A 24,530-nucleotide genomic window follows, 5' to 3' on the forward strand; every position below is an offset into this window, starting at 1 on the left:
TCCTGGAGCTCATCCCAATGATGCATGCCATTTCAGTGAAAAATTATTCTATATAATCATATAGATGCAAATGCAGATATATACTCCTACAGTCTAGACTTGTTAACTCACTGCCATCTGTCTGAGGCGAATTCTCAAATGGAAGCCAGGGTGATGAGGCAAAGCGTGGGTTGGAAGTTGTGAAATTGGAAACCCTTATTTTCATGATTTTTATTCTTATTTTTTGGTTTAGCAAGATAACTCTAGTTTAACTCAGTCATTGAAAAAACTTACCCATGTTGGTTTACAGAATTTTTCTTTAAACATTATTTGTCTATTTATTGATTTTAAAAAGGAGGCACTACTTTGCCGTTGATGAAAATAACTTTTAACACACAAAGGACTGCAGAGCATAAAATGTTTTACATGGAGACATATATGAAGACCTGGGAAATGATTTGAAATGATTCTGTTTTGGACATGGGTCTTCTTTAGCCCCCTTCCCATTCCCTTTTATACCCCATTCCCAAAATAATCATAAAATCTTTGGATCATTGGAAATTTCCCACTCTGATATCCCCTTATTCTAATCTGCACTTCCTTGCCCCACCATAGCACCACAGGCCCCGAAGCAACTTGTTTATGCATATACTTTTCCTATTTTAATACTTCCATTTTTGGCCAGGCGCGGTGGCTCATGCCTGTAATCCTAGCACTTTGGGAGGCTGAGGCGGGCGGATTCACAAGGTCAGGAGATCAAGACCATCCTGGCTAACATGGTGAAACCCCATCTCTACTAAAAATACAAAAAATTAGCAGGCATGGTGGTGGGCTCCTGTGGTCCCAGCTGCTCCAGAGGCTGAGGCAGGAGAATGGCGTGAACCCGGGAGGCAGAGCTTGCAGTGAGCCAAGATCGCACCACTGCACTCCAGCCTGTGCGACAGAACGAGACTCCATCTCAAAAAAAAAAAAAAAAAAAAAAAAAACCCTCCATTTTCTCATTGACAGAAAATCTAGTGTAAGAAGAAACAGCCTACTTAAAATAATTTTTAATAAAATGAGTATAATTGCATTTGTCTGCCTGGTCTGTGGTCTTTAATTCAGTTTAACACAGGCAGGCAAGGACTTGGGGCCACTATTGCAGTTACTTCATTACCCTCTTCTTTGTTCCAAATCTGTTCTCTATCAAATCCAATGCAATGTTCACCAAACTCTGAAATCCAGGTGCAGGATGCCTCACTGTAATTACATCTCGGCAGTTTAGACTTGTGTTTCATCTCCTTGGCTGCTGAGTCTTGGGTTTCCACTTGTTAAGGCTGGGCTTGGTTAACTCCTCTGATTCTCCTCACATCAAGAAGACAGTTTCTTACTGTAGCAAGCTGCACCCACCATGAGCCACATGGGAAGGGCTGAGAAAGGCCACTTTTTACAGCCTCCTATTGAAGCATGCAGCAAAGGGAGCCAGGGAGGAATAGATTCAGACGGCATTGCCTTAAACTCCTCCATGCATATTTATATTTGAAAAAAAGTGCTTGGAACTAAAAGTCAAGAAATCTATTTTCTACTACAAAATTTTATTTATTTTCTGTGACTTTAGGTAAGTCAGCAATCCCTTTAAATGAAAAATGTGTAATAAAATTAAAAACTAAAATTTGGCATTACTAGAAGTTATTTGATAATTCTTACTACATGCAGAAATTTGGGGGACATACCAGAGACAAATACCTATCCAGATATGAGTGTTTATGAGAAGTCAGAAACTTAATGAGCTCCATGTCCTCTATTTTTAAGACACTCACTCAGTTGCTCAAGTCCTTCTTTGGAATTGGTTAAGCAGGGAGCCTGATAATATTTACGAAGCATCTAGTATTGCTAGGTTCTTTGTATATACCACTTTACCTCACCACAATCTATTACAATAAATATTTGTTGATGCTGAAGCTGACGCAGAGATTTTAAGTAACTTGCTCATGGGAGTTCTTAAGCGTGGGGAGAGAGTTTGAATCCCAGTCTGTGAGTCTAATGTCCTTTCTCATTCAGGTATGCCACACCATATCTTGGAATTTCTCTTCCTCTTCAGACAAGAATCTGCAAGGAACACTGTACTTGTTTATATTGATACTTATTTGACGAGTGTCATTCACGTATTAGAAAATCACAGAATTCTAGGACTGCAAAGCTCTTTAAATGCCATTTGGTTCTGCATTCTTTTAATGTTTGTGTGCTTTATAAAATCGTGCTATATAAAATGAACTTTTAAGTCTAAATAAGACTATTCTTTATCAATAAAGAACGTCGTCTTTGCCAAACTACCTGACCAGCATGAAATAAAGAACATGTGGCTACCATGCTCCCTGAAACTCACATAGAACTTTTCGCAAGATCCATTATTTTTTTGTTTCTAAAAATAGAGAATTGGCTGGGCACAGTGGCTCACGCCTGTAATCCCAGCACTTTGGGAGGCCGAGGCGTGCAGATCACCTGAGGTCAAGAGTTCAAGACCAGCCTGGCCAACATGGCAAAACTCCGTCTCTACTAAAAATACAAAAATTAGCCAGGTGTGGTGGCAGACGCCTGTAATCCCAGCTACTCGGGAGGCTGAGGCAAAAATCGCTTGAACCCAGGCGGCAGAGGTTGCAGTGAGCTGAAATCATGCCATTTCACTCCAGCCTGGGTGACAAGAGTGAGACTTCATCTCAAAGAAAAAAAAAAAAAAAAAAGAGAATCATTAGGAATAGAAATCACAAGTGCTATAAAAGAAATAATTCTGAGGTAGTGTTTTCATTTTGTGTCCGGAATTTGTGGGTTCTTGGTCTCGCTGAACGAAGCCACGGACCCTCATGGTGAGTGTTACAGTTCTTAAAGATTGTGCGTCCAGAGTTTGTTCCTTCAGATGTGTCCAGAGTTTTTTCCTTCTGGCGGGTTCATGGTCTCGCTGACTTTAAGAGTGAAGCTGCAGACCTTCACAGCGAGCGTTACAGCTCTTAAAGGCGGCGCCTCTGGAGTTGTTCGCTCCTTCTGGTGGGCTCGCGGTCTTGCTGGCTTCAGTAGTGAAACTGCAGACCTTCGCGGTGAGTGTTACAGCTCCTACAGACCCGAAGAGAGACCAGCAGCAAGATTTATTGCGAAGAGTGAAAGAACAAAGCTTCCACAGCACAGAAAGGGACCAGAGCAGGTTGCTCCTACCAGCTAGGGCAGCTTGCTTTTATTCCCTTATCTGGCCCCACCCACAACCTGCTGATTGGTCCATTTTACAGGGTGCTGATTGGTCCATTTTACAGAGAGCTGATTGGTCCGTTTTGACAAGGTGCTGATTGGTGCGTTTACAATCCCTGAGCCAGACACAGAGTGCTCATTGGTGCATTTACAATCCTTTAGCCAGACACAAAAGTTCTCCAAGTCTCCACTAGATTAGCTAGAAGCAGAGCATTGATTGGTGCATTAACAAACCTTGAGCTAGACACAGAGTGCTGATTGGTGCATTTACAATCCTTTAGCTAGACATAAAAGTTCTCCAAGTCCCCACCCCACTCAGGAGCCCAGCTGGCTTCACCTAGCTCATCCTGGGACTGGGCACCACAGAGCAGGGGGCAGTGCCCGTCGGGGAGGCTCAGGCTTCGTGGAGCCCATGCCGGGGGCTGGGGGGGCCGTGCAGGGAGGATGGTGGGCTGCAGGTCCCAAGCCCTGCCCTGTGGGGAGGCGGCTGAGACCCAGCAAGAATTTGAGTGCAGCGCGGGTGGGTCGACAGTGCTGGGGGACCCAGTGCACCCTCCGCAGCTGCTGGCCCGGGCGCTAAGCCTCTCACTGCCCAGGGCACTCCGGGTGCAGGGCCCGCTGAGCCCGCACCCACCCGGAACTCGTGCTGGCCCATGAGCACCGCATGCAACTGTGGTTCCTGCCCGTGCCTCTCCCTCTACACCTCCCCGCAAGCAGAGGGAGCCAGCTCTGGCCTTGGCCAGCCTAGAGAGGGGCTCCCACAGTGCAGCAGTGGGCTGAAGGGCTCCTCAAGCGTGGCCAGAGTGGATGCCATGGCCTGAGGAGGTGCCAAGAGCGAGAGAGGGCTGTTAGCACGTTGTCACCTCTCAATTTCATAACAGGAATGTATGGATATGAGTAAGACCAGATTGGAAAAAAAGTTTGAGAGTTTTGGTTTGCACTTCCTAGTCTTAGGTAGCCATGATGTTGTGACTTCATTATCATTCAGTTGAACCAGAGTGGAGGTATGTGACCCAAACTCACTGCACTTTTGGTGGGCTAAACCTAATTATCCAAACTGTTCACACTATTCAGCTTTGTGATTTGTGCCTGAATTTGGATGTCCACTTTTGGAGTTAGCATGAAAATCTCCCACCCTCTCTTTGAATGGAAGTCATCTTAGTGGCCTCTCAATGACATTGCCTTACTTCCAGGCTGGTCAACAGGGTTGAGAAATCCACCTGTTGCTTCTGCCTATGAATTCTTCTGGTTCTTTAAGACCTAGTTTCTTTCATGAATTCTTGTCTAACCTCACCTGCACGGACTGCTGTCTCTTACTTCTGAAGTCCTATTTAGACATATATAGACTTTAGCCTTATAGTTTTAGTTCTCTGATGTGCTATTTTCTTTTAAGCATATGCTCTTCAAGGATAATTTCTACTTGGTGTAAGTGTGAATGCTTACTATCATGGTAAACATTATTGCCATGGTAAACATTATTGCCATGGTAAACATGCAGAAGGTACTCAATACATTGTTGCCAAATAAAAGCTACACATTTTTTTTTTTTGAGACAGAATTTTCCTCTTGTCACCCAGGCTGGAGTGCAGTAGTTTGATCTCAGCTCACTGCAACCTCCACCTCCCAGGTTCAAGCGATTCTCCCACCTTAGCCTCCCAAGTAGCCACCGCCTCGGCCGAAAGCTACACATTTTACTTACACGTCTGTAATCTCTGAATACAAAGGAAGATTTAAAATGGGAAAACTGGCTGGGCATGGTGGCTCATGCCTGTAATCCCAGCACTTTGGGAGGCCAAGGCGGGCAGACCACCTGAGGTCAAGAGTTCGAGACCAGCCTGGCCAACATGGCAAAACCCCATCTCTACTAAAAATACAAAAATCAGCCAGGCATGGTGGCACATGCCTGTAATCCCAGCTACTCAGGAGGCTGAGGCAGGAGAATCACTTGAACCTGGGAGGCAGATGTTGCAGTGAGCCGAGATTGTGCCATGGCACTCCAGCCTAGGTGACAAGAGCAAAACTCCATCTCAAAAAAAAAAAAAAAAAAAAAATACAAACATGACAGAAAACCAATTTAAATAGGAGAGATATTCTAAACACAAACCCCCCTTGTTTTGTTCAATGTGACTGAATCTTACTGATAGTGACAGGAGGCATAGAAATTCTCGGCAGACAGTGGCAGGTCCCTGGCAAAACCCACCTTCAAGCCGTAAAGCCTGGAATCCACAGTCCAAAGTGAGAACTTCCAACCCTGCGTGCCCACTCTTTCCCAATTGGTTCTTTCTGAATGTCTTTTTACTGGTTAAATGTTGCCTTTTCCAAAACCACCTATGGCCTGCCCTGCCCCCTATACTGTGCCTATAAAGAACCCAGACTCAGCTGGCAGAGGGGAGAAGCAGCTGGACATTGGGGCGAGGTGACTTTGAGATAGCAGCTGAATGAAGCAACTTGACTTTGGAAGAAAGAGGCAGAGAGGTGGCTTGACTTCAGGGGAAAGTGACCTGCCCTTCCCATTCCCTTTCCAGCTCCCCTCTCCACTGAGGGCTGATTTCATCACTCAATAAAATTCTCCGCATTCACCATCCTTCAGTTCATCCACATGACTTCATTCCTCTTGGGCACTGGACAGAATTTGGGATGCACCAAATGCAGGTACCCAAAAAGGCTTTCACACTGGCCTTTTGCCTTTGCTGGCAGAGGGCAGCCATCTCACAATGAGGCAAAGTGTCCACTGAGCTGATAACACACTGTGTCTGTGGACAGCAGAGTTAAGAGGGCAATGTAACAAGTCCTCTAGGGCCTTGGAATCACAGGCATCCACCCACACCTGGATGCTGCCGTGGGGCCTGCACAGAGTTTGCTCCTGCTGTCGCTAAACTGCCAGCCCCATTCCTGCACTCGCCTACACACTCCCTCCCTCCAGTGGTGGATCGAGGCGGACCCAAGTGAGTGGAGTTTGTTCCTGCCGGCACTGAAGCTGCTGGCCAGTTCCTGCAATTGCTTGCTTTGGTTCCTGCACTCATTTGCTCGTGTGCTCCCTCCTGGGAGAGGTTGAGTGGGGTGGGCTGAGTAAATGGGGCACCCCTGTCCTGAGTCCCATGAAGTGGTCAAGAAAATATTTTGCATCACTACATTCAATGAATTCAAGAAAGGTGTTGCCCTGTGCTTCAAAAGCTTGGGTGAACATCTAACCAATAACTGTCCCAGTCACTGAGAGAAATGATCCCCAGTATCTGAGTGGTATATTTCTTTCTGGATCAGGCTGTCTGTTTAATCACTTTCCAACAGGCTGTTCTATTCACATGTCCACTTGATCTACATTAATTATTTTAACTGCCATCCTTGTTAAGTGAAATTGTTTTTCCTAGCCAGACTATAAATAGCCTCCACCTTATTCATCATTTATCTCTTTAGAGATCACACTGGCTGCATTTATAAAGAAAGAAAGGCATAACTTGGCCAAGATACATGAAGCAGCCCTCTCTAGGGGCAAAGGAATTTCACAGTTATTGGAGACACACAGCTTATGGGTTTTTGGTTTTTTTTGACAACAATGCCCAAACAGGGCATAGGCTTTCTTTTAAGTGTGAGAGATTGCTTTTTGTAATGTTCTTTTACTGCTGTCCAAGAAGGAGGCAAAGGAGAAACACCAGTAATACTGAAAAGCATCAGAAATAACTAAAATTAATAAAACCTCATCTTCTGTCACCTCTTCTCATCCACACACTCCCACACACAAAGTAATTAAAGGTTGAAATTTATTTTAAAAGAGAAGAACTAAAGGGAATAAGTTTACTGTGACTATGTAAAAGGGTTAGCATTAGTCAACTTCTCATTATCTTTAAAAGAACCAACAGCTGAAAAGGAGATGAAATTCACTATAAAATATGCCTGCGATCTTAGAGCATATTATTGCTATTTCTGCAGCTGTGTTAAGATCCCTTGTGTCAGTCAGAGCTCAATTATACTACAGTAGCAAACAATCCCACAATTTCAGTGGCTTCAAAAGGTGTTTATTCTATGCCTCCACCTATGGTCAGTAGGGTGTTCTGTCCCATGTCATCCTCAGGCAGACACCAGTGGAGACTTCACTTTTGAACACTGCTGATCATCTGCTAGGGTACAGGTAGGTAGCAAGTTGCATATAGATTTGTAAGACTTTTGTCTGAAAGTAGCACTTCCGTTAACATTTGATTAGCCAGTGTAAGTCACCTAACCTCAACTAAACTCAGGGATACAAGAAAGTGCAGCCTCTCCATGTTCTTGGAGGAAGAGTAACAATAGCAAACATATTGGTTGAACAGCAGGAATGAGTTCCACAAATCATTTCTCCCAGCATTGAATATGCATTTGCAGTTTTCTTCCTGCATGTCTTTATTCCACAGGAGAGAACATCCTGAAGTCCCTTATGGTCAAGCTCTAAGTCCAGCATTTCTTGGGAATGCAGAGTGGCTCTTATGTTACGGTTGGATATAGTTCCTTTTGATCTGGACACTTATGAATTTTAAAAATGCCACTTTCTATGGGCGTCATATTGACTATGCAGAGGCTGGCCACCAAAAAAATCAATGAGGTTGTCACTTTCTCTTGTTAAAACAACTTTGCTGTCAAGCTGGTTATTTCACTGATCTTAATTAACAATTGAATTCCATGGACCAAAAGTCAGTCTATTTGATTATGTGGCAATTAAGTATTATGACTTTTGGGAAGATGCATTAAATAAAATAAAGGCAAAAGTACTCTATTTGACCAAAAGAGCTTTACAGACCTGAATGTTATTCTAGTTTTTCTCCTGAGTAGTTTTTTAAAATAGTTTTAACATTTCATTCTTGTTTTTCACATATATTGGTCTACAATGTGTGTGTGTGTGCGTGTGCGTGCTTGTGTGTGTGGAGAATAGGTAGAGTGGATAAAAAATTAATTCGATCATTTCTAACATTATGCAAGTGAATAATATGAGTTTTAGAAATTTGAAGACAATAGCTGGAATTATTGTGACTACTCTCCATCATTTGATATTACTACTCCCATTTGTTCTTATTTTTCTCAGCTTCATATGGTCTCAGGTTTTATTCCTCAGCTTTTCTTACATCCTTCCTATCTATTGCAGGTAAAATTTCAAAGTGAAATGGATCCTAGAGTTTTCCTATTAATAAAAGCTCAGACTAACTATTATTTCACAGGTTTATTTCAAAAAAATGAAAGTTTGCATATTAGTCAAAATTCTTTCAGTAGCAAGCAACTGATTCCTGACTCAAACTAGGTTACATTTTAAAAAGGCATGTATCAGCTATTGGTCTATATCAAACCACATCCAGAACTCAATGGCTTAAAATAACAATAATTTATTTTCACTCAAGAATGTGTGGGTCAGCTGGTCTCAGCTGAACAGCTCAGCTTTAAGCTGCAGATATAGCTGAGCTTGGCTTCTTACTGTGGGTTGGGCTTATGTCTGTTCCATGTATATAAATTATGAAGCTCAGGCTGAAAGGATAAGTAATGCTTTTCATGGTGATAAAAGAAGCAGCAGAGGACAAACCCAATGGAGCAAATATCTTTTAAACCATTGTTTACCTCACATTTGTTAACATCCTATTGGCAAAGCAATTCATAGGGATTAACTCAGCATCAAAGTAGAGGGAAAGTATATCCCTCCCATGGAGGTGGTAGAAGGGGAAAACGTACTTTTGAGCAGCAATCTAATCTTCCACAAAGGGCGTTATATTGGTTCATGTATCAGGGCAGTTCAAGGGCAGTAAATCAGATTGTGTGCACAGCCAGATCCAGGTCAGATCATTGCCTTTCTCTTTCTCTCTTGCTCTCTCTCTGTCCATGTCCCATCTCTGATGCCTCAGTATGATGATTTTATTCTCTAGCGAGTATTCTAACATGGATAAAAATACAACCTCTGGGAGTTTGGGGATTATTTTCTATGTGCTATTTTCCAAATGGAAAAAAAGACCTTTCCCTACCTCAGAATTCATCTATCAAACCTCAGAGAAGATTCTGATTGATGCAGCTGAAGGTCAATACCTAGTCCATATCAGTCACTAAGGTCAGAGGAATGACATGTAGAATTAGCAAACCTAGATTAACCCATTTGTTGAGAGAATGGGGGATAAGATTTGACAGTCTCAATAAAGTCACTTGGAGTTGTGGTTGGATGGTACCATATAGGCAAATTGGGCGGGTGTTATGTGCAAAATAAGTGATTAATATTGAGTAAGCAGAAACATTAGATGCTCACTGAAGTAATAGTGTATAATTAATATGCACACATTTTAAATAAAATATTAAGTAGATGATTTCACAAAAATACATAGACATGGAATGGAATTTAGTGGAATTTACCCATTTACAAACACTCAGATTGACCCTTTATCTCTGTTTTCAGAGAGGGAAACCATTCTTTAAGTTAAGAGCTCAAAGCTCACTTAGTTCTTATGTGAGTCTTTAAGACTCACATAAGAACTGATTATTTCTACTTTACTTTTAGATATTCACAGAAAATAGTATCAGCCTTTTAATATGTTTCCAGTTAGATTCTGATAAAAATTACTTAGTTTCCAGAGATTTTAGACATTATGTAATGTAGCACCTTCATTTAAAGAGAAGGAAATGAGGGCTTCGAGATAACAGGTCAATCTCCCAAAGTTGTAGTTACATATTGACAGGACCCCACCAGCCAGATCAGGTAAGTCAAAATAAACAAGCAAAAAAGAGAATAAAAAAGAAACTAATTTGGAATTACAGTCATCCAGACCCATTACCTAAATAGATCACATTATCAGGAGATTAGGGAGCCTCCTCTGCATTCTTTGATTTATAGAAGCAAACCATCCCTTTTGTATTAGTCTATTTTCACACTGCTGATAAAGACATACTTGAGACTGGGAAGAAAAAGAGGTTTAATTGGACTTACAGTTCCACATGGCTGGGGAGGCCTGAGAATCATGGTGAGAGGGGAAAGGCACTTCTTACATGGCGGAGGCAAGAGAAAATGAGGAGGTAGCAAAAGCAAAAACCCCTGATAAAACCATCAGATCTGTGAGGCTTATTCACTATCATGAGACTAATATGGGAAAGACCAGCGCCCATGATTTAGTTACCTCCCCCTGGGTCCCTCCCACAACACAGGAGAATTCTGGAAGATACAATTCAAGTTGAGATTTTTGTGGGGACACAGCCAAACCATATCATTTCACCCCTGGCCCCTCCAAATCTCATGTCCTCACATTTCAAAACCAATCTTGCCTTCCCAATAGTCCCCCAAAGTCTTATTTCAGCATTAACCCAAAAGTACACAGTCCAAAGCCTCATCTGAGACAAGGCAAGTCCGTTCCACCTATGAGCCTGTAAAATCAAAAGCAAGCTAGTTACTTCCTAAATACGATGGGGGTACAGGTATTGGGTAAATACAGCCATTCCAAATGGGAGAAATTGGCCAAAACAAAGGGGCTACAGGGCCCATGCAAGTCTGAAATCCAGCGAGGCAGTCAAATGTTAAAACTCCAAAATAATCTCTTTTGACTCCAGGTCTCACATCCAGGTCACGCTGATGCAAAAGATAGGTCCCTATGGTCTTGGGCAGCTCCGCCCCTGTGATTTTGCAGGGTACAAACTCCCTCCTGGCTGCCTTCATGGGCTGGCATTGTGTGTCTGAAGCTTTTCCAGGCACACGGTGAAGCTGTCAGTGGATCCACCATTCTGGGGTCTGGAGGACAGTGGCCGTCTTCTCACAGCTCCACTAGACAGTGCTCCAGTAGGGACTCTGTGTGGGGGGGCTTTGAACCCACATTTCCCTTTCATACTGCCCTAGCAGATGTTCTCCATGAGGGCCCTGCTCCTGTAGCAAACTTTTGCCTGGGCAACCAGGCATTTCCATATATCTTCTGAAAGCTACTAGGAGGTTCTCAAACCTAAATTCTTGACTTCTGTGCACCCGCGCGCTCAACATCACATGGAAGCTGCCAAGGCTTGGGGCTTCCACTTTCTGAAGCCACAGCTGGAGCTCTCTGTTGGCCCCTTTCAGCCATGGCTGGAGCAGCTGGGACACAGGACACCAAGTCCCTAGGCTGCACACTGCATGGAGACCCTGGGCCCAGTCCACAAACCCACGTTTTTTTCCTGGGCCTCCAGGCCTGTGATGAGAGGGGCTGCTGTGAAGGTCTCTGACATGTCCTGGAGACATTTTCCCCATGGTGTTGGGGATTAAGATTAGGCTCCTTGCTACTTATGCAAATTTCTGCAGCTGGCTTGAATTTCTCCCCAAAGAAATGGGTTTTTATTTTCTACTGCATTGGCGAGATGCAAATTTTCTAAACTTTTATGCTCTGTTTCCCTTTTAAAATGGAATGCTTTTAACAGCACCCAAGTCACTTTTTGAATGCTTTGCTGCTTAGAAATTTCTTTCACCAGATACCCTAAATCATCTCTCTCTCAAGTTCAAAGTTCCATAAATCACTAAGGCAGGGGCAAAATGCTGCCAATATCTTTGCTAAAACAACAAGAATTGCCTTTGCTGCAGTTCCCAACAAGTTCCTCGTCCCCATCTGAGACCACCTCAGCCTGGACCTTATTTTTCATATCACTATCAGCATTTTTGTCAAAGCCATTCAACAATTCTTTAGGAAGTTCCAAACTTTTCCACATTTTCCTGTCTTCTTTTGAGCCCTCCAAAGTGTTCCAACTTCTGCCTGTTACCCAGTTCCAAAGTCACTTCCATATTTTCGGGTATCTTTTCAGCAACGCCCCACTCTACTGGCACCAATTTACTGTATTAGTCTGTTTTCATGCTGCTGATAAAGATATACCCAAGACTGGGAAGAAAAACTTATGGTTCCACATGGCTGGGGAGGCCTCAGAATCATGGTGGGAGGTGAAAGACACTTCTTATATGGCGGCAGCAAGAGAAAATGAGGAAGAAGCAAAAGCAGAAATCCCTGATAAACCCATAGGATTTTGTGAAGCTTATTCACTACCACAAGAATAGCACGGGAAAGACCAGCCCCCATAATTCAATTACCTCCCCTCCAGGTCCCTCCCACAACCACAAGGGAGTTCTGGGAGATACAATTCAAGTTGAGATTTCGGTGGGGACACAGCCAAATCATATCACCTTTCTAGACCATGTTGCAGTTAGAGAAGAGTGGAAGGTCTGGTCATCCCAATTTCCCACAATTCAGAGATTAACAGAGATACTGAAATGCATACCCTGCTGCCCCATACCCAGAGTTGCAAATAAGTGCCTATCCCTCAAGCTCTTCAGACTCCATCAGGCACTTCTAGGCAGAGCCATGCACATAGTTGGCATTTGACAAAATTAACCTTAATCTTTACTTTCATGATTTAGCTTTTGTAGGATGTTTTGGGATGAATGGAAGGTATGCAAAATAGAGGATCAAAGTGAAGAATAAGTAAGTTTAGTCAAATAAGGAGTATATGTGTTTGAGTGAGAAAATCACATTGTAGCCATCACAGTGGAATCTGTTTTCTCTCTGGGAGGGTAGGCATAATACCATAGGTGTGGTATACGTATGCGCACCTGACAACTTTTAGAGAATAAGAGGAAAAACAAAGACTTTTAGTTCAGCTAGAGTGTTAGCTGAATTGTATTCTGTTCTTTCTCACTTTGGCCAGAGCCAATTTAAGCAGATCTTCATTTTCTTCTCATGCTCCATTTCCACCAAATGTCTTTTCAGTTCAGATAAAGCCTCTCTCAGCCAGACTTTACTTCTGTCTTGCACTGGCATAATTACAGAAAATTGCACTGTTTGCTCAATTTTTGCAAATTGAGCTAATGCAAAACTATGTAAATTATTTACCAAAAAGAAGCAAAATCAAACAAGTAAATGGGTTTGTGCTACGCATTAAGGGAGCACAGTGGCACAGCCAGCATCTTGGTTCCAGAGCCAGCTTGATGAGCTCAGCCCTGGGCTATAGAGTGGGACTGCTCTTGCTTGGCGCTGGTGAGCATTAGAAGGGGCGTTCCTTTCCTGCCACTTCAAAATCCTAACCAATTTTTTTTCCAACTTCTGAGTCAGCTGAAGGATTTGGAGAGGTCAATATTTTGCAGTCTGATTAAGGCAAAGTTCTCCTACTACTGTTTCAATTCCTTCTCATTCTTTCCATTTCTTACTTTGTCCTGCCTTTCTCTTTTTCCTTTCCTTGTCTCCTCCTCTGTTATAAAACACTTGGCACTCTATAATAATGATTAACTAAGAGTGCAACTTTCAATTGCACGGTTTTGTTTTGATTTACTTTGTTTTTGTTGTTTTCTGAAAGATACTTGTACTTGAGTGGACTTCATTACATTTGCAATACTACTTTTCTAGTTGTGTGGTCAGTACAAGCCTTAAAAGAGTCCTTGTGGCAGTGAGTGTTTCATTCACACGAAACTTCTCAAACCCACACACTACATATCCTGTTTACCTAAATCAGCACTTATTGTTTCCATAGCTGTCTTCTGTTCCTGATGACTGTTGGTCTCTCTCCCACACTTAACTTTAACAAGGGGGTGGAGAATGATGAAGGAATGAATTTGCAGCTGACATTGAAAACAGATGTTTGATCACAGATTTTACATTCATGTTGGTCCTGGGAAGAGAAGCTTATCTTTTCATTTCAATTCAGGTTAATTCAATTTACCACGTCTTTCAAATTCTTCTAAATGTCATGTGAAGAAAGAAATTATATGTAAGAGAAAGAAGCCCAAACCAAATAAATATGGTGTATAGTAATAATATAATGGATCTAGGTTACATGAGATCTAGGAGTTCAGAAAAGCAATGAGTTGGTATATATTTATGAATTCTAGTAATTTAAAAAGCTACAATCATACAGTAGTTATTCAGCATGTACTCTACAATGCATACAGTGGTGAAAAAGACAAACATGATCCTTTCATGAGACAAATATGGAAGAAAAATGACCTGAATTAGATTTGAATAATGGGTAAGGTTGAATAATTATACCAGAGGTTTAAGGGTATTACTAATAGGGACAATGGTATGATAAAAGATATTGGAATGTGAGGGAATTTTTCAGGGTCTCTGGGCAGGAAGATCTGTCTGGAAAAAGAAAAGTTAACTGTGTATATGTGGGTCACACACACAGTCACGTTCACATTCTAATTTACACACACACACATGCATTTATATATGTGTGTTTATGTGTGTGCTTCAATGTGTAAAAGGCTTAACATTTTACATTAAGAAGGCCATTTTTCTGATTAATTAGTGTGCTAGGAAAACTGATCTTGAGAAATCTCCACTTGATTTGAGTGTTTTCTTCAGTGTCTGGTTGCTTATGATTTTTTCCGTTTCTACAACTTTAGCAGCTTTAAGATTCCTTTTTGAACCTTATGATCTATATGTACATAAAAATCGTACAACCTAAGATTCCTTGCTATGTTTTATGGGCCAGAGATTGTTTTCCTACTCTCTCTTCTGCCGATTATGTTTGTAGAAATCAAAATAAGGGAAAAAAACCTAAGCTCTCCTAGGTTACTTATTGCATGCTATCAAGGATTTAGAATTTTGTTCTGATGTACATTGTGAATCTGAGAAGCATAGTTGAGGGAAAAAATTCAATGAATGCATTATGTTTAATTCAAACTCAATTTGAAGCTCTTGTAGAAATGGTTGATCCCTTAAATAGTTACTATGATTATTTTAATAGTTGATATTTAAGATCTGATATTTGGGGATTGGTTTTAATTAGTTTAAAAGTGACATTCAGGTACGGGCCATTAAGACTTTACCCCTCCAAGTATATTGTTGGAACTGCTTTACAAAATTCAGAAAATCTCCAATAAAAAAAAAAAACAATGATTTTATTGAACCTGGTGATCTCAATTTCAGCATTCTCCTCTTACAGATAATCTCTTTGTTTTGATCATTATTGCTTCATTTGTGCTATTTTTATATTGATGGTGTTTCTTTAAATTCTTCTCTAGGTCGTTTGCTCACCCATGATTCCTTGAGGTTTGTGTTCTCCATTTTCCTCTTCTCTCCTGAAATAATTCCTTCATACAGTCTCATTGATTGTCACAGCTTCAACTCTCAACTCCAAGGAGATGACTAAGAAATCTGACAACTTGTTATAATCTGACTAATTCTCTGCATCCCCTTTTCTCTTTCAATCTGCCTGCTGAATATAACTGTCTGGATGTCTGACCATCTACAAAACTTCAAACAAAATTTTCTTGCAAACATTTTTCTTCCTATTTTCCAACTTTCTGCTAATGAAAGCTCCACTCTTTTAGTTACCGGGGCTCATAGTCTCAGAATCATATTTGATTCTCTCTTCTTTTTTGTCAAGATAAATCAATGTTATTTTAAAATATTTCTCTTTTATATTGTTTGTTGCTGTTGATGATGTTCACATCCGATAGATTTTATTCCCTTATCTTAAAGTACTTCTACTTTAAGCCCCCAGCATCCTTTATAAAGTGATGCTACAAAGTTTGACTGATCTCTGTACTGTGCTCATTGGCCATTTCACTCATGACCTTGAAGAGATAATTCTCTTTTACATAAGACTCTACCCCAATTCTTATTCAGGCCTGATTGTGCAATAGATCAAAGTGGCTATGATTGTAAGAAAGTTTAGAATCACATTGGGAAACATGTTTGACAAATTTAGGGGATTTGTTTCATTTTACCTTTCTTTCAGTTTCCTGTTTAAATTTTCTCCACCCACTTTTGAATTTTTAAATTGTATTTAATCATGTTTTTAAAGTTTCGGAAAGATTTTACAGATCCAGATACTCTAACCATCTAATGCCTTACAACAGACCACATCAAATATTGTTGCAATAAACAAAACCTGTCATTTATTATTATGTGTCATGGTTTTGGGTGGTGAATGACTGGAGCCAGTTAGGTGGTTCTTTGTCAGGGTGTCTCACGTAGTTGTAGTCAGACGATGGCTGGGGCTGCAGTTGTCTCCAAGTCATCTTATCACATTTTTAGCATCTGGGCTGGAAAGATGCACATGGCTTATGGAGGAACAGCTGGAGCTCCTCAAGCATTTCTCTTTATCACTATGTGTTTTCTCCAGCATGACAGATTCAGGGTAGCTGGACTTCTTAGGGGATGAATCAGGGCTCCAAAAGTGCATATATTGAGAGAAAGTCAGGCAGAATCTGTATCACCTTTTATGACCTAAACTCGTAAGTTACGTAACTCAACTTCTGTACCATCCTATCAGTTGAGACAGCCATAAAGCCTGACTCAATTTAAAGATGAAGCAATGTAGACTCCACCTCTTGATGGCGGAGTGGCAAGGTTCTGGAAGTTCCTGTGTGATGTTAATGTTGGAAAATACAATCTGCTATACTGGATTAAAGTGTAACATATGTAAAAAAAATTTTTTAAATAATGTATCTTGCCACTTCCAGCGTTTGTTCCTACTAACCCAGCCTACTAAAGATTAATTTTCCTATAGCATAACACTATCCTATAGTAATCTTCCAATCAATAGACAAACATTCCTACTTTTGTAATGTCTTAATTTGCATCTTGCGATGAAAAGGTTTCTGTGGTTAAAAATTCTTAAAGCATTTAAATAGCCTTCTACACTACAAGACTTGTACATGTGCATTGTGAATGTTCAAGAAGGACAGATATTACATAAACGATTCTCACAATAGTTTATAGAAACCTTTCGTTCAGTGTCCCAATCAGCATTTTTCAGTGACTTTATTCTGTAGGATGTACTCTGGAAAGCACTGATCTATACTACCACATCACAGTTCTATATGTACAGAATAATGACATAATCTGCTAGTTAAGCCAAACACTTTTGAGAGACTGGAGGATGCTATTAATGACAATAGGCATTGCTATTCTAGACACCTCAGTGTAAGGGTCACTCTACTTAGGTGGCATATGCTCTCCATGCTGGTGCCTAGTTAGCTTTTCAACCTCATTCTCTTGTCCTTAGCAGCCCATTTTTAATCTTCTACTACTCATAGGCTTTTGGACACAGCGCATGCTTTTTATTCTCTGTGCCTTTGTATTTGCTTACCCCTAAAACATTTCCACTCCCGTCAGGAACTTTCACAAGTTCTCAAGTGAAAGGTAAAAACCTTTCAATGAACAATCATACCACTTCCCCAAGGCAAACTCTGTTCCATCCTATATTACAGCCAACTATAATCTAGGCTTCCTCCTTCCTTCACATTGTGAAATGCATGTGTTTTGGGATAATTTTTTACTGTATTGAATTGCTAAGTGTTAAGCTATATCATATCCAAACTAAAAATTATGTATTTCTCCCATTTCCAATACATGCAGATATGTATTGAAATGTTAGAGTAGAAGTCATTTTTACTCTAACATAACTATTTAACAATGGTTTTATGGATCAATTGTCAGCCTTTCCTAGTACTAGATGTCAAGGGAGATTTGAATGAAGATGTTTAAACCTTCGAAAGGGGTAGAGACACACACATGTGTTATGTTGAGTTTATGCACGTGTTCAAAGCAACCAATAAGGTTAATACAAATATACTGACATTATGACAATTTGAATAAAAATCTAGACAAATATATTGGTATTATCATAGTTTTGATTTATAGGAAAGGTAAGAAGAGAAAGGGCAAATGAGAAGGGATGGACTACAACATTTAGAAGTGTGACAAGAAGGAGAGGATGGACTTCTATTAGACAGCAGTGACATTTCCTACCTCTCCTTCATTATCTTAATTATAGTAACTTTCATAAAGACAGTTGCTTATTTTCAAGTTGGAAAAGAGGAATATTGGGCTAAACAATGCCCTATACTCAACCTGAACTATAAGAAAACTGAAGAATGAGAATATTTATGGTTGTCTACTTTCCCATTTTCCCACAAAGCTTTGGACAACCACTCTGTTTAGTTCACAGATGGCTCACAAGCTTATCTTTGCAATGTTGGGTCTATCTCTGAACCCCTGGATGTTGAAAAAGAACCCACCTTTGTAAAATAATAATGAGAATGGAAGATCTGAGCTGCTGGAGTGCCCAGTGGCAATGATGGGAGAGGATACAGGCAAGTGATAGAATCTAGAAAAAGGATAGAAAAGAAAGACTTACATAATTAAGTTGGTTCGAAGGCAGCAAAGATACTGTGGTGGTTAAGTGCCTAGATATCTGATGGAAATAAATACAGACATGAACAAAGTAAGCAGAGATGCAGGAAGCTAAAGAAATGAAGTTTATATTTTAAAAAGGATATGAGAAGTTTAGTTTGAGGGAAATAATGACCTGACTATTAGAAAGCAGGTGAGTTTCCTTGTCAGAAACATTCAGAATTAAGTGCAAAAAAGAAAAAGCTATGAGAAATATTTGTTATAGGAGTCTTTCTGTAAGGGACACTGAGCAACATTGTTAATAATATATTTGCCAGCTTTATTTATAGACAAAAAAGTATAAAATTAACACATGATCAGTGATTGTCTTGATTGTCAGATAAAGTCAAGAGTTAAATTTCGAAGTTTCAATCTATAGGGAAAATAACTTTAGTTATAAGAAAAACTATTATAATTATTCAAATTCTCATGCACCTTTTATCCAGTCATCTGGATTCTGCTTTTAATTCAGTATTAGGCCATCCTAGACACTGAATCCACAGTTTAATGGGGAAGCCTGGGACTCATAGTCCACAAAGTTTTTCAAATTCTGAAAGCTTGAGTCCTCTTCCTGTTTCTCTTATCACTCATGGCTGCCTGTCTCAGCAAGTTAATCCATTTCTCTATTGAAATTAGTAGTTATTTTATAATATGGTAACTATAATTATGAATTATAAGATAACTCACATATAGATCTTCAGCTGAAGACATGTATCTCTCTAACCCCAAATGTGTGTCCAATAGTCTTCTCACCTGCCATCTCCTAAATATTTCAAAGACATTTAAAACTCAGTATGGTTAAAACTAAATTAGATAAAAATCATATGATTTCTTACCTCTCCAAATTTATATAATCTTGAAACTAGGAGTAACCCTGACACTAATGAAATATGTGATACCATATCATTAAATATTCTTTTATCCCCCTATCCCCCTTATTTCTCTTCATACACCTACCACTTTTGTCCAGGTTGCCATCTTTTTTTTTTTTTTTTTTTTTTTTGGTCTAAGACTTTTATATTAGCCACTTTACTGTTCTACCTGTATTTTTCTCTTTTCCACTTTGACTTCTCCATATTCTAGACAATTGTATTTTCAAAAGGAAAATTTGTATCACATTCTCTTTATGTTTAAAATCACTCTAATCTCATTGTTTTTAAACTCTATGTGGCATCTTGCAACTTGGCCTTCAAGACCTGGTATGATGGTATCAACTTGAGGAGTTCCTCTTTAGCTTTACTGCACAGTTTAATCTATCCCACTTTTTCTGTTTCAGAGTCTGTGGTCTTCTCCTGCTCCTTTCAAGCTCCATGCCTAAATCTCCCTTGCATCTCAATGTTGGCACATCTTATATCACCAACATGAAATGTTTTTCTCTGTCATCAGTCATTATCTTCATAACTGTTCAATTGACATTTCTTCGGAAAAGTGTCTCTAACTTTCCTGATTGCGATCAAACAAATACTCCTACAACTCATGAAATCAAGCACTTCAGCTTTAGAGTATTTTCAATGTTACAGTTTTACACTGGTTTGTGTGGTTGATAACATTTGTCTATTTTACTGGCATAAACATTCTATAAGATCAAGGACTCTGTTTGCTTTTGTTCATCATTGTATTCCCACTACCTCAGACTGTACTTGGCATATATTAACCATTTTGTGAAGACTTGTTACATGGATAATTGTATTAATCAATGAATCAAAAGGTACATCATAGCCCAGATAAACATAAGTATCGTATCTTTTTGCCCTTACTAGAAATATGGTGAGAGGTCAGTCAATATGCATGATATTAATATAAAAAGTAATTAATTGTTGAGGTTCATTTTCAGTAAACTTCAAAGGAATGCATTATTCCAGTGAGGATCTTCTGGATGGCCAAAGTTGATATGCAATTAAGGGGGTCAGACTATTTTCAAGTTATGCTATAAAAACTTAGAGTGAGGAAGCAGTAGAAGAAAGAAATGCAGCAGGCCAGAGCCAGTTGGCAGTAATGAGGAAAAGAGCGATTGCCAACAACTGCACTTTTCAGGGAGACAAAAATGTGATCAAAACCATTAAAACCTCAGGGATCAAGTCAGTGTACTTGCCAGCCACCAATCAAATCTTCATCCAATGTACCAGAAAAACCACTGGCAAGATACCAGGGCCAGTTTGTATCTGGTTATGAAGTGTCTTCATTGTCATCGACCTTAGGAATGTAATGTTTCACCTGCCAATTGTCCTAAAAAAGTTGTTCAACAGAACATCCAAACAAAAGCCCCCATCATCAGTCCTGAGACAGGTAATGCAAACACAGATTAGAAACTCCAGAACACATATATCACTGAACTCTCTTAAGTCCCAGTTTTGTGTTAGGCACTGAACTATTTTCTGGGGTATGTGTGTTTGTTGGAAGGAGGGGGCAGTTGAAGGAGGGGGAATTAAAGTCCTTGTCTTTAAAGAGCTTTTTTAATCTTAGCATTAAACAGTCTCAGCTTCCTTCTTCAATCTGAAGTTGACTATGAAACTTACAAAGGGTTTACTGTGCCCCATGCATTGTTGTAAGTGTTTCATGTAAATTACTTAAGTTAACCTTCATGACAAATCCATATGATAGATATTACTATCTCCTTTGAGAAAATTAGGAAATAGAGGCATTGGGAGGTTATAAAACTTGTCTGAGGAAGGAATTGAACTCAGTCTGTGTTACTGCAAAACCTGTGTGTCAGTCACTGCAGGATTTAGCCTCCAACCTCTTTGCCAACTCCAAATATAAGCTATACTGTATATTTGGTGGAAACCTTGGGGGACATAATCTAAAAATAGTGGTTCTGACATATCATGTGATACCTTACATTTATGTATTAATTCAATGGTATGCGCAGAGAAAAAAAGCAAACTAAATATTTGAGTCTCTTAAGATTTATCTCTGTTGATTTTCATAAACACAAGTAAAACAGATGCAAACACCTTAGCTATCTGTATTATTTTGCTCATGGTAGAATCTTAAGTGAAATTATTCACAATTACCTTAGTTGGCCTTGTAACTTGGCAAGCATGCATGCAATCTCAGTTTGTCTCTGAAGCAGAAATCAAACTACAGTGTAGTTAAAAAGCCATGACTACTTTCTACCAGGTTCATCTCTTTTGGACTATTTTGGTTTGAAAATAAAAGGTGGCATGTGCCTCCTGGTCAACAACACATAGTTATTATGGGAATGGACTAGAAACTAGCTATTATTATGTGGGATGTGATAGTACATCATTGTAGAGCTAGAGAAATAGTAATAACAAAATGACCCCATTTTAAATGATTCAGGAGATGCACCAAGAGAAGTTTGGACACCCTATAAAATCATTATATTGTTATTTCTGGGTAAGAGTGTTAGGTGCCTAAAGTATTCATTAGCTCACTGCCACTAGCCCCTGAATAAGTGGTCTCTAGTGAAGAAATAGAAGAGACTAGAAAAGCCATACTTACTGAATTATCATCATCATCATCATCATCATCATCATCATCCTGCTTGATATAATTTTTTTATCTTTTGTTAAACAAGGATCTCATGACTCAGTGAAGTGAGCTATAAGTTATATATTAACTATGGGACCTGAATGTCCATTTGCTATAATCTTCACACCCAGGGGAGTCTTTTAACTTCTTTGATTGTCTTCATCAATGGTATTCATCACCTCATAAGCCTTACATGCTTACTTAAATAGTTCGAATGATGAGTGATAGTGAGTCAACAATAACTTTAGTTAGTGACTTCAGGAGTGAATTTAAAAAAACATTCTTCTCTCTCCCCAATCACTTTAGCTACCCCATTTCTTTAACGGTACATAGCCCACAATGACTTTTTCTTCGAGAAGCAGAATACCCATGATTTATAATGATATCTTTATAAGGAAGATTTAAGTCAGCATGTGTCCTCTGCAGTGTTTGCATTTCATACATTATTTTTCAGTTTTGATTTTTGTTTTATTTTTTGGCAGATGATTAAAGGAACATCAGACATCTGTAAGACAATAGATATTGTGTGTGGGGGGCGGGGATGGGGTAGTGAAAGGGTTTCCAGTGTCCCTGAAATCACACAGCAGAGAGACCCACTTATCTGCCAATGACTGACTAGCTGGCACTGTAGAGGGGGGACAGGCAGAAACAGATAAAGTGGCTCTCACTCGATGCACTTGTACCTAAGCCTCCAAATGGCACCCACAACATCCTTTCCATGCAGCAGGCTCCCTTGACATTAGAGAAAATATCACCGATACCAGCTTGCCATATGGGCATCTCCAGGCAGGGCATCTGCTGTGTGCTGTGGCGGCACATGGTGGAGACAAGAAAGGTTTAACATTTTTCATTAGTGTATGCCATAGACAGTTGAACTCCATTATAATGTCTGCAGGAAGAATCTGATCCATTCCATTATCACAGTGACAAAGAGAAAGGATGGCTTATGATTCCAGAAAGGTCAGAGAGAACTAGTATTCAGCAGTAAGCACTCAAGGTATGATGATAATAATGGGAGAAAGGCTTTAAAAGATGAAGTTTACAGCCAGATGAAAATTAACATTTAAAAAGAAAGCCTGATCTATGAGATATCCTTATTCCTCTCTATTTCCTTCTCCTAGAAATTGCTGGTTGTTGGTATATTTATATAAAAATATGTTCTTTCTCCTTCAAAAATCCGTATCTGCTCTCTGATTCTTTCCACACTGAAGTATTAGAAGGAGATGCCTGTTGCTATGGGAGTGATTTCGATGTCACGAATGGAAGATAATTGTTTCATTGTGTGATTAAACAAAGGAAGGAAATGAATTGGGAAGGGAAAGCAGGTGGCTTATCTGTGTTTCTGGCTATAGGTAGCTAATTATTAATCCTTTGGCAATCCTGGGAATAACATTAATCATAAGAAAACTCCTGGGGTACAGAAGTGAATGGGGTGTGATGTGTGCTTGAACCAGAATTCACATTTTACAGTGACATGTCTAAAATAGTGACTAAAAATTACTTACTTGTTTCAGAACATTATGTGAATGACTAACAATAAATTCTGACAACTGGTTGCTCCCTCCTGAAAACTTCTCTGATTAATAAAAACCTCTGTGATATATGTTTACCCTCACTCATCCACTTCTTTTTTTTTTGACAAAAAGGGGTAAAAGGGTTATCTGAATTCATAAAGTACTTCCCCTATCACTACATGGGCTGAAGAATAAGTGTCAGAATTACTTAGACAAATATTTCCCCCCTCTTCACTTGATGCCCTCACCCTCATCTCAGGATAGCCCTTTTCACCTTTTTAACTTAATAGTCAGGAGATACTATGTGAAGTGAATCTAGTGTTAGGTGTTTGAGACTGCAGCTTTAAGATGGCTCAATCAAGTCTATGTAGACTGCAGCTTCCACCTAATCAAAATAAACAAAAACATGTTAGCACTGTTTGTTGTAATCAAATTAAATCTTAAAATGAAGATCTCACTCTAAATATCACCCTCATTATTTCATCCTAAATTGAACTTTCAGTATCAACCCTAATGTTACCAGCCTTTCTGGCCAGTAACCACTTTATCTGAGATCGTCATGACCAAGGGTGCTATGCTGAACCTGATAGGCATACAACTCTGTATCCCTTTGACTTTTGTCACCTGTACTGAATAAATCGTTGATCTTACAATCTTCCTCCTCCACTCCTATAATCAGATGTCCATCCAGATAATATGATGCTCTTACTGCTAAGATAACTGCTCAATCCAAAGATATTAGTCCTTATTGCTCTAGAGCAATATTTAATACTATGGACCAATATCTTCTTTTCCATTTTTTTCTACCTATATCTGCATTCTCTCCTTTTACCTTTCTAGACATCTCTTGATGTATTTTCTCACCATTCATTTATTCTAACCATACTCAAAATGTATGTAGGACTTTAAGTCCTTCTTTTTTCTTCTGCTCTTCTTTCTACATATTTTGCAAAGAAAATGGCATATATATGTTGCCCATCCATGGTTCCATTACCAAGTATTTCCTCAAACCATGTGGACCCTCAAATCAAAATATCAAGCTCAGACATCTTGGCTATACTCTGACTTCATATTAGCCATCACTACCTGAATATCATATAGGCAGCTCTTGTGCAATTCAACTCCAATATAAGTTCATTAATTGAATAAGAACTTGACTTTCTCCATGTACAAAGCTTTCTTACCTTAGAAATCCCCTGTTTCAGTGCGT

The 24,530-nt window shown here is 39.6% G+C and overlaps 1 long non-coding RNA gene across 1 annotated transcript; it reads right to left on the reverse strand.

Moving 5' to 3' along the window:
• Window positions 1–16,059: 16,059 nt before the first annotated feature.
• On the reverse strand, window positions 16,060–23,714 carry LOC129458118 (uncharacterized). Its single transcript, XR_008649540.2, has 4 exons — window positions 23,595–23,714; window positions 18,995–19,074; window positions 18,158–18,246; window positions 16,060–16,177 (listed from the first exon to the last, which is right to left on the reverse strand). It is a non-coding gene; the product is annotated as an uncharacterized lncRNA (long non-coding RNA).
• Between the last annotated feature and the right edge of the window lie 816 nt (window positions 23,715–24,530).

Source organism: Symphalangus syndactylus, chromosome 1, assembly GCF_028878055.3.
Source record: "Symphalangus syndactylus isolate Jambi chromosome 1, NHGRI_mSymSyn1-v2.1_pri, whole genome shotgun sequence".
Lineage (NCBI taxonomy): Eukaryota > Metazoa > Chordata > Mammalia > Primates > Hylobatidae > Symphalangus > Symphalangus syndactylus.